This window comes from Syngnathus typhle, linkage group LG4, assembly GCF_033458585.1.
Source record: "Syngnathus typhle isolate RoL2023-S1 ecotype Sweden linkage group LG4, RoL_Styp_1.0, whole genome shotgun sequence".
Taxonomy (NCBI): Eukaryota; Metazoa; Chordata; class Actinopteri; order Syngnathiformes; family Syngnathidae; genus Syngnathus; species Syngnathus typhle.
Window position 1 is genome coordinate 19,551,308 of NC_083741.1, and position 10,482 is coordinate 19,561,789.

Sequence of the window (10,482 nt, forward strand, 5' to 3'; positions counted from 1 at the left end):
AATATTCTCAGAGTAGCGTTGAAGATGGTTAAGTGAAAATGGAAGAAGTACTTCATGATGCTGCATGTTGTTTTTGGACAGGTGGCCTAATAAATGTATCAAGCACCGAACGTATACATCAGCCAGACCCAGCAGGACTGTTGTGGCGGAAAAAAAAAAAAACATTGACCCCCGTGAATATCTGGAGTGAGGGAGACAGTCGCATCGGCAACTTTCCTTATTTGTAAGAAATACATTTAGAATAAGTTGTCAAAATACGCAGTTTATATGAAGACAAAAGGCAGAAACACATGGTACATCCATACACAAAGATGTTTGTACGCGTGAACATGGCCGGAGACAGACGGGCATGTCGTCAGACAAGAGCGAGGTTAAGCGAGACGGGAGCGCAGGCCAGAGGGCAGCGAGAGCTCCTTCCAGTCTGATTTATGACCGGAAGGTGAGAGGATTGACTCAGGATGCTTCGCTCGCCACGATCACAGCTCCCGTCCTCCTGTTGGAATGCTTCCATCCGGCAGGTCCAAACTGAAAGATTCATACTGTCCACCCCCTCCTCTTTTAACTCCCCCCTCCTCCCCCGGGGTTGCTCACAAATACATTTATCATGTTCTCACATAATAAATCATGGCGGCCAAAGTGGGGCTGATAAGTGCTTGCGTGGCTGTCGAACGGCCGCTGCCCTAATCTGCTTGCCAGACAGCCCCCGCAGGCCTCCGGACCACCATGAGTGTCCGCGGGATCCCTTAACAGGGCACCACCGGGATACATGTGGCTGGCTGCTAATTCAGTTGTTAACATAAGCCACTCTCATGCATACTGACAGCCTCCATTGACGGTGAGTTATGAACTGAACGCCACGAAGTCCTACGTAGGCCTTACATGCTTGATGTATGTATTTTGCATTTTCCACAATCATCCGTAGTAAATTTCCAACAATGAGTTATGACGGAGGAAGGATAGACAAAACGTGCAAGTTGCTCTTCCGCCGTTTGACTTTAGAAACTGTATTCGTCTTTCTGGACATGTTTACTTAATCGCAAACAATGGAAATTGAAATAATTGATTCCAGGGTCAGACGTATAATCTTAATCAGGTGTACTGTTGATTTAAAGATAACTCCTCTTACAAATAGGCTGCTAGCTAGCTGTAGGCTAAAGTTAGCATTGTTTTGGTAATGCCAATTCAATAGTTTATGTTACTGTTATGTGCAGAACATGCATGAAATTTTGGCCGGGCAGCAAGTAGAATGTGTTGTCATATTAGTTTGAGTGAACAAGCAGGGTTACTTTTTAAATTTTGGCCTTTGCTCAGAAAGAAAGATTTAAAAATATACGTATATTTACACAGTGGGTGCTAGTGTTGTGATTATTATCAAACTATTGTGCACGTTTGAGAGTTAATACCGTTATATTTTCTCAACTTAGTCGTAAGTTGTCCATTTTGACATTATAAATTATCGCTAAACATTAATTTTAAGTAATATTACTATAAAAACTATAAGTGATAAAAACCTGACTAAAACCTTTTTGGGTTGTCACTGACCAAAACTAGTACAATGACTAAAACTTATGGGCATTTTTATTCAAAACACTAAAACTAAAATGGCTGCCACAAACAACACTGAATTTATGTTGACATAACCTGATGTGACACCATATTTATTTGTCCGTCTGCGCAGGTTTTATAGCATTTCGTGGCCCCCCACCCACCTCTTTAATTGTGCGGCGGGTGCGTACAAATGGGCTTCGAGTGTATAGCGTGGGTTAATCAAACACAAGGCGCACATAAAAGCAGCCAGGGGCAGTGTGAGTATTTACAGTAATAAAAGTTAAGAGCGGTCAAAGCCTCTGGGATCACATTACCCGTCAGACATGTGGCTGCAGCTCGCTCCCTTGATGCTTTCCGGAGGTCGGGCCGAAGGTAAAGCAAGCTGCATGCGCCGTGTTCTTCCACACAAAAGACAAGAAAACAAACTTTTGTAGCTCCCTGTCCTCACCCCCCTCCTCCTCCTTCACTGAAGTCATACATTTAACCTCCAGATGATAAATCTCCCCCACAGAAGCCCATGAGTGGGAAGACCCCAGTTGCTGGAAGAGCCTCGTGTGTCCTCTGTGTCACATCCTGTTTGCGTAGTCAGGGCTCATAATTCAATGCGAGACAAGTCTTCCTCACTCTTATTTTATTTTTTTTATTCTATTTTTTAAATAAGTGCACCGCTTTGTTTCATCAACCTTTGGCCCCCACACCCCCGGGTCATTTTTTTTTTTAGAAGACAAGCAAGTCATCTCTCCATTCACGGAATGACCTACTTTCTATCTATTTTAAATCTATTGTGTCAAAAATGGAACACATTGTGGTGTAAGGTTATTGAGGCTACATCGTGGTTGATTGACACTTCCCAATGTGAGACAACTCCTCGTGTATCTCACTCCCATCAATACCAATTAATCAATTGGGAAACTATTACACCTCCGCAGTGGCCACTTGGCTTAATCTTAATCTTCTCTTGGATAAAGTTAGTCTCTTTCCTCTTCTTTCGTCGATACCGGTGAGCCGGCGCTGCAGGTGTTTGACTCCATCGTCTCCACAATGATTCAATAAATTGAAATGTAATTTAGAACATTTAGTCAAATGCTCACACTGGCTTGTTGATGGGATGCAGTCCAAGGATTCGAACCTGCGAGCCCCAACCCGTCTTTATCTTGACAAACCGAGCTTTGGCCCCATTACGGAAGCTAGCGGATGCGTATTTACCGCTGTTGGGAAATATACACAGACACAAACGGGCGAGAGAGAGAGAGTCCTGATTGATCAACTCCCTATCTGGCTATTTACGATCTGGCTGCGGCGCAGGCGAGTCTCTGCCAGACAGAAAAGCAATTAATCTGCAAACGAGCTGGGGAACAGCCGGCCTGAGCATTGGAGCCTCCTACCCGCTCTGGAGAAGAGATAAGGCTGCAGACGGCTATTTATTGTACATTTTAATTAAGTGCTTGTTAACGCTAGTTATCTTAACAGTCACAAAATTACCGTTGTAATGCGTTTAGTTGGAGGAAAAATGGAGTCGGGGCCGGAGTGTTTCTATGGAAGCTGGCACGGCTCGGCCTTCCTCATTGCGAGTGAATTCAGAGGAGGCGGACGCCACAATGATCTAAGCTCAGGCGCTAATGGTTATTTAATATGGCCATCAGTGGTCCCGAGTCCCCCAGCATACGGCGTTTGCACAATAGCCTCCCAAAGCCTCTTTAACACTTATTTGAGATGACAGGAAAAATGAAATAGTTTGTGCTTTCAATGGAAAAGCAATCATTGCTACATTATACTCTGCTTGCCCTATCATGCTAATGCCAGGTAAAAATGTCACCAAATGTATTTAGAGGGCCTGATGGAGTGTTGCCGTTTGATTCCTGCTGCCTGCCTGATTAATAGAAGAAGGTTGGGTAGGGGGAAAAAAAAACCCTTCAATTTGTATGTTAATGCAACCTGGGCTCTCATATCGGCTGCACACCTGCACCTGGAGGAAAATAATAAACTCAAGTTTAATGCTGCAATTATGAGCGTTTATGGGAATTGTGGGAAAAGGGGGGGCTTGATGAGCGACAAACATTCTGTAAGGGATATTTTATACATTCAGCCATTTTCAGGTGGAAAAATGTTAAAGATTTTTCTTGTTTCATCTCTAAAATATGATTATTGCTCACGTTATTGACTTAAAATTAGCTTGTAGCTCATCCCCACTAAACAATCCCCCTCAGGACACCTTTTGCGTATTGCATTGTTTGTCATTGCTCTTACGTCGTACACTCTCGCACTACTTCCCAAGGCTCACAGCGTATTCAGTTTACCGTGTGAAGGGTAAAGATGGCCGAGACGAGATTAAAGGCACGGGCCGTTGCCAGAGTGTGGCAGCCGTTCGTCTTCTCACTCCTTCTGTGTAAGCAACCTTGAGGAACATGCTCCCCCAGCAGCTGCTATCACCTGTCAAGAGCGACGCCTCTTCGATGGGAGGACCTGCTAAAGCAATTGACCCACCCCAACTCATCACAAATTGAGATTGACTTTCGAAACTTCAATGCATACTATAAAAATCCTGGGGGGTGTGATCCAAGGGGTGCACAACATTAGAAGAAGCTCATGTCTTATTTCTCATTTCCGTTCATTTTTTTTTCCAAAGACTAACAAATGCATATAGTATTTCTTGCAAGAACTTTTACAACCTCCCTCTTGAATATTGTTACCACTGTCCCATACAAAATACAGCAATGGACTTTTAACAGTTTCGGGGTGCTCACCATTACGACAATAATACTTGATTTAACCTACAGTAAGTAAGTAAGTAAGTAAGTAAGTAAGTAAGTAAGTAAGTAAGTAAGTAAGTAAGTAAGTAAGTAAGTAAGTAAGTAAGTAAGTAAGTAAGTAAGTAAGTAAGTAAGTAAGTAAGTAAGTAAGTAAGTAAGTAAGTAAGTAAGTAAGTAAGTAAGTAAGTAAATAAATGAATAAAAGTTATTTATTGAGTTATAAATATTTCTATAAATATTCATTTGTTATAAGTATTTAAATAAAATATTTAATAAATAAAAAAGCCATTAGTCAATGTTGAGCTTTGATTCACACAATCTGTTCAAAAGAATGACATTGTACACTTTAGAAAACCATCACTAATTTCACAGCGAAAGGATGGCATTTGAGATATTTGTATTGCCGTCACTTGTCACAACAGGTCAAATTTGATCGCCACAGTATGTAAGTGTTAGAATGTAGCAGACAATCACGTATTGGTTTGGTTGGTTTCAAAATCCCGCTACAGTCGGCGCACTACACAAAAAGAAGCCTGGTATTTGACCTTAATAAGTACGTATATAAAAACGTATACAGACTCGCTTTCAAGTGAATTGGAGCTGAATACAAGTTCTTATCCAGGTTTACGAGGCCCGGCTTTCAAATCCCCGCAATGTCATAGATAGCGTACGATAAAACACACGAGGGCACGCGGCGACGTGACAAAGGCCCCTCGCGAGCAGACAGGAGAAAGTGACGACAGTGATTTGAACGAGCGTCAAAAACTTTTTCGCGGTGGGTATTATGCGGCCGAGTGGACTGGAGCGCCGCTCTAAGATAATCGTTATCTGCCGAGATGATCTACTCGGGCATGATAATAGCGCTACAGCGGTGTGACTGCGATGGAGCTCAAGATGTGGGCTCTCCTCTTTCAAGGAGCAGAAGGAAGAAAAAAAAGTCCCCAGCTGCTTAATGGCTTTAGACAGCAGCCATTCGGTGGTGCTAATCTTCCGTCTCTCTGAAAATAACTTTTTGTGCCGTATGAAGATTGGATTTTACAGATCACAACGGCACGGTAATGCATTCACTCAGCTGTACTTCTCATGAGAAACGTATCGTGATCTCGAATAATATTCTGTATATGGCGGCAGCCAAGCGCTGCCTTTAAATGCGACGCCGTATTAATATTAATATTTATGGACTGTGGAGGAGCGGCAGGCGTCTGAGGGGTACGGGCAGAACAAACTTCCATTAATTCCTATGGAGGGGAAAGTCCAAATTAATTCCTATTCACATTTTAATGCTTTTATGCTAATGCGGGCACCCGGGGAAAGGCATGGCCTCACAGGAGGAAGAGGGTTAAAGTTGACTGCCGCACCTGAAAAATGTCATTCAGCACTGGGAAATCTGGCCGTACGAGAAGGTTACGATTAACTGAACACACGCACGGTCGCTTACAATTTGCATTTCTATCCGTGAGCTGGAGAATTTCACTGGATTGCTAACACACGATCGCTGTTTATTTGAAATGTTAACAGTCTTCCTGCATAGAATGATGAAAAGGATGAGGTGTAATTGGACGAATCTATTTTGTCAATCTTCGAGCTGACACGGTGGCTGCTTGGCAAAGATTGAGTGGACCCAACCGGCAACATTTCAAGCGAAGCAGGAACGTGGCTGCGGAAACAGATGAAGACAAGCAGCTTCGGCCTGAACATGGAGAATATTTGCAAAGAGACTCTGGATTTTGGATTCCCCCCGAATAGCTCAGCTAAGCCTAGCTGTTTCTGGGTTGGTTTCAAGATCACATTGTGAGAAACTGCAAAAATTACACTTGCATTGAAAATATCAGTCGGAACAAAACATATTAGCAATTTAATTTAACGTATTTAATTCCTGACATGTTGCAATTTCTTTAAAACATATTTAATGTTCATTAGAAAGTTAAATATTTATATTTAATTTTATATAATTTAATTTTTAAATGTTTTGTAAGAAATTTAAAATATTTAATATTTTTCACTTTCAGATCATTGAAGACTAAACTGATTTTGTTCAGCTCCACAAAACAACATAAGGGCCAAACATTTATTATTGATCAACTTGTGTAGACAAAAAAAACAGCTGTGACTTTTAAAGGCAACTAAATAGGACTTTAAATGTCCTTTAGGATGGACGCCGTATTCCTCAGTAACCTTGTTGTGTTCTCACCTGTGCGCAAATAACATCTAAGCCTTGTCACTGAAACAATTTCTAGAGCAAATTCACATTAATGGCTCAAAGCACCCCAGCAGCCTCTATCCCAGAGGAAACGGGCCAAGTCAATCCATTCTGATTTGTGAGGACTGGTTAGTGAGGTAAACACAAATAGATTACTCTGGTACACAATCGGCTCTCGGCGTTCCAGCTGTTATCATTTCGCATTGACTCGGAAGACAAGCACGTGCAGCCTCCGGATAGGTCGCCATCAGTACATGTCGTTGTTGTGACACCTGCGGGGGTAATTGTCATTAATTGCGTTCATTTGGGCAAACGGGTCAAGGTGCAGCGCAGGTGTTTGGGACGGAACATGGTCATCTCCATCAAAACAATGAAAAAAAAGGAATGATATTTCCTTTGCACATTACGGTTGTCCATTTTTTCTGCTTCTATTGCGCATTAGTGGGTAATTGGGGCTGGAGCAAAAAGAGAAAAAAATGTGTGTCATCATCATTATTCTCCAGGCCCCCCTTCCTCCCTTTCTTCCATTCATAGTGAAGATGGAGAGCTCTCATCAGTCCTGATGAGACAAATGTAAGAGATCGCGGTGGGAAGTCCGATCAGCGCGGCCATTTAACGTCACATTAAACAAACAAAGGCGACAGTGCCCAAATCTCATTATCTCCTAAGAAATTAGACATATGAGGACGTTATTCCATCACGTTGCTTAATATCTCAATGAGTCTCTCCATTGGACATGTTTTGGCCATTTGAGCTGAACACGTGCAAACTTTAAAAGGGGGAAAAAATGGGAATAGTGTACTTTTCACACCTATTTTGTTGGCGTGGAAGTTGGGACTTTTCAGTTTGGCTCGAACATAAAACACCAGATGTGAGCGGACCAATATTTAGTCAGGGTGACAGAGAGAAGGTCAGGTCAGTCACAGTGAAATTATCACCTTTTTAAAATGTACTAAAGGAGACATAGAATGGATTTTCTTTTTTAATACAATTTGGAACAGTTTTCTGGGGTCAAACATGTTTCATGATGGTTTGTCAAAATATAGCAAGAATAAAAAAATTGTCTAACACGTATGTAACTAGATCAATTAGGTTTCACTTAATTGCTTCAAAAGCATTTTTTTTTTCTTTTACAAATAATGTGTTTTCTTCCCCTATCTATATCAGCAACACATAGTGACAAGTGAACCATTTGAGAAAATCTCCTTTCTAAAAAATGCTTCATTTTTTCCATTAAAACCAAATTATTGTTCAGTACTTTTTCAAAAGCAGCATACAAAAAACTAATAGTCGCCTCTCACCTTGGAGATGCCTCCCCCATCTGCAGTTGAGTGAATTAACACCCCCCAGCCATTATATCCCAAAATATGACAAAAAATGTGTTTGTACAAATAAAGGCCTCCTCTCTTAAAAGACCCTCACCCCAAACAGACGCCTCCCCCATCTGGAGTTGAGTTGAAAAAAAAAATAATAATAAAAACCGCCCCCGGCTGCTGTGTGCTGAAATACAGTAACCTTCTTCTACCCTTCAAATTCAAGTCTCTACTCCCCTGCTGTTGCTGTTCATCTGTATTTACCCCCTGAGACTTACACACGCTCCCTTATTCCTCTGATGAAAAGTACAAAAGAGCCATCTCCAAACTCCAAAGTGTGTGTGTGTTTGTGTGTGTCCTGCACGGGCATGGGAGGAGCGCAGACACCAGGAGCAAACATCCTCAATCTGTCCTAATAAGCAAAGTCTGCATACAAAGCGCAGACTTCAAATATAACAACTAAGCTACATTCCCTCATAAAATGGAGGGAAAAACAGTTTGCCATGGCTGTGATGATTTACCCAGTAACGTGTGCCCTCCACAAACATGCCAGCCAGCGCACGTGTGTGTTTGTGTGCGCCTGCCTGACAAAAATACACAGCAGCAGCTGTGGGCCTCATGCTTGAAGGCCTGCTCCTCAACGTGGAGGTACACTGCGAATTGGAGGACGTGTAACTGATGATGGAGGGCGGGCCTCGACTTGTGCGCACAGGTGTCGGCGACAAATGAGATGTTTATCATCATCTCGGCACTCGGCAGACATTTTCGCCCAAAGAGCGGCTCCGCTGTCGTCTGCTGACATCAGGCTGGAGAGTTCATTCGGGCAGTATCTCATTCGCGAGTGACTTGAAATTCCATCAAAGAGATAATTTGATCCACCAAAATGGTGGTGGAAAAAATACTCCAACACCCCGGAAACATGCTTCTTGATTTAATAAAAGATGAAAATTGCCTTTTGAAAAATATCCGTAAGACCATAAATGGACAACTTAACAACTTATTTGCTGCTCAAATTTTTTTTTTCATACAAACCAACTCACACCAAGTCTTAATATTATTGAGGTTTTTTGGTTGACCTGTGTCAAAATTCGCACAAAAAAAGATTTGCGTAAAACCCAGTGCAACTAAGCCACATCTGTTATTCTGTCATCTAGTGGTAGATGGAGATATTACAACTTAAAACTATGCAGTAGAATCCTGCTATTTGTGGTGTTAACAAAAATCCACATATATTTGAGGAAAATTATTTCTATACATACATATTTTACATAGACGTATATTATACAGCCCCAATTAGCAAGTTTTGGGATGTCGAGGGAAATCCACCCTATCTAGCCATCTCAGGCTTTGCGCCACCTGAAGTGGCCTTCCAGAGAACAAGATCGAGCCATGCCGGAACCTGGTGGCCGCAATTCCGAGAAGACAGATGGCCCAGGCAAATCGATAACCGCACACAACGTGGCCCATTTTGTGAACAGATAAATTTGCTTTGACACAGTTTGTGGAGCGATTGGGCGACCTGCGTGCTTCCCATCCGAACATCCTCCCTTCCCCTCCCCGGGCGCGCTGTTATTTATGGCACTTGGGCCCTGGTGCTCCTGTGCGCTTTGATGTTTAATTCAAGGACCCGCAACCCGGTGGGGAGGAGAGCGTGGGCGTGTTGGGAACTCACCGGGACTCTGGAACTCAGGAACTCTTGATTTCCTACAAATGTGCCTGGTGTTGCTCACACTTTTCTCTTGTCAATGTGAGTTGTGGCCTGAACTTTTATCCTGTTTATATATAATTTTTCCACCCCACCCCACATTTTAGATTAGGCCCAGAGGCTCGACATTGCCCACCCTGTCGTCCAACAGCAGTGCTTGAACGTGAGGCCTTTAGTATCCTCAGTCTGGCTACCTTTATCTTCCCTTTTCACTCTCTCTTTCTCCTCAGCCACCTCGCACAGATTTATTCCCCGCTCCAAAGCGAAGGGCGAGGTGTTAGCAATTTATGGTTTAATAAGACTTACATAAGTCTTGCAGGTGTGCTTTACGTTCCTCAACACCCCCTCCCGCCCGAGCCCATTTGGAGAATTTATGGAAGGTCTTTTGGGTTGCTGGCTGATTTAGACGTCGTCTCTTCTGTGCGGTGAACTCGACAGAGTGCACCACGAGACGTCTGGCACGGTCGGCCAAATGTTTGTCAGATGGGGGTCTAGTTGGGGACGTCTCTACAAAAAAAAAAAAAAAATGGAGTCATGAAAGTACAGGTGCAGCATATTGTTCATAAAGTAAGGTAATAGCGCTTTTGGTGATAGCCACCTTGTTAATGTTAGCGCTGAGATACAAATCAGAGTGACATATAGGCTAAGGTTGGTGGGGTGTGGGAGGGAGTCCCAACGGATATGCCGAGCAAGGATTTTTAAATCTGAACGGACATCCAAAAGCCCACATTCAATTCTAATACACGTGGCCATTGTTAGGCAGAGGAGAATGGTTTTCGCCGTCTTGGATGGCCCAGCTAACCCCCACCATTGTCACGACATGGTGACTGCACAACAGCTGGCCAAACGCTCTATGACAAGAAGTCTGAATGGAAATAGAAGTTGCCAAATAAACGGTATTGGGATGTACGAAGCCAAGCTTGGCAGTTTCTTTTTTAATAAGTCCGCCAAGGAGACATCAAGAAA

General features: G+C 42.8%; 1 long non-coding RNA gene across 2 annotated transcripts in view; it reads right to left on the bottom strand.

The window, feature by feature from the left end:
• The window catches only part of LOC133152238 (uncharacterized), a 33,278-nt gene that overhangs the window by 21,537 nt on the left and 1,259 nt on the right, over window positions 1-10,482 (bottom strand). Inside the window, exon 1 of one of the 2 annotated variants that reach the window (XR_009714095.1) lies at window positions 3,846-3,992. The exons of the other annotated variant lie outside the window; for it this stretch is intronic. This is a non-coding gene — a long non-coding RNA (uncharacterized LOC133152238). Of the gene's footprint in view, window positions 1-3,845; window positions 3,993-10,482 lie in introns of those variants that run through there. 2 annotated transcript variants of the gene reach the window in all.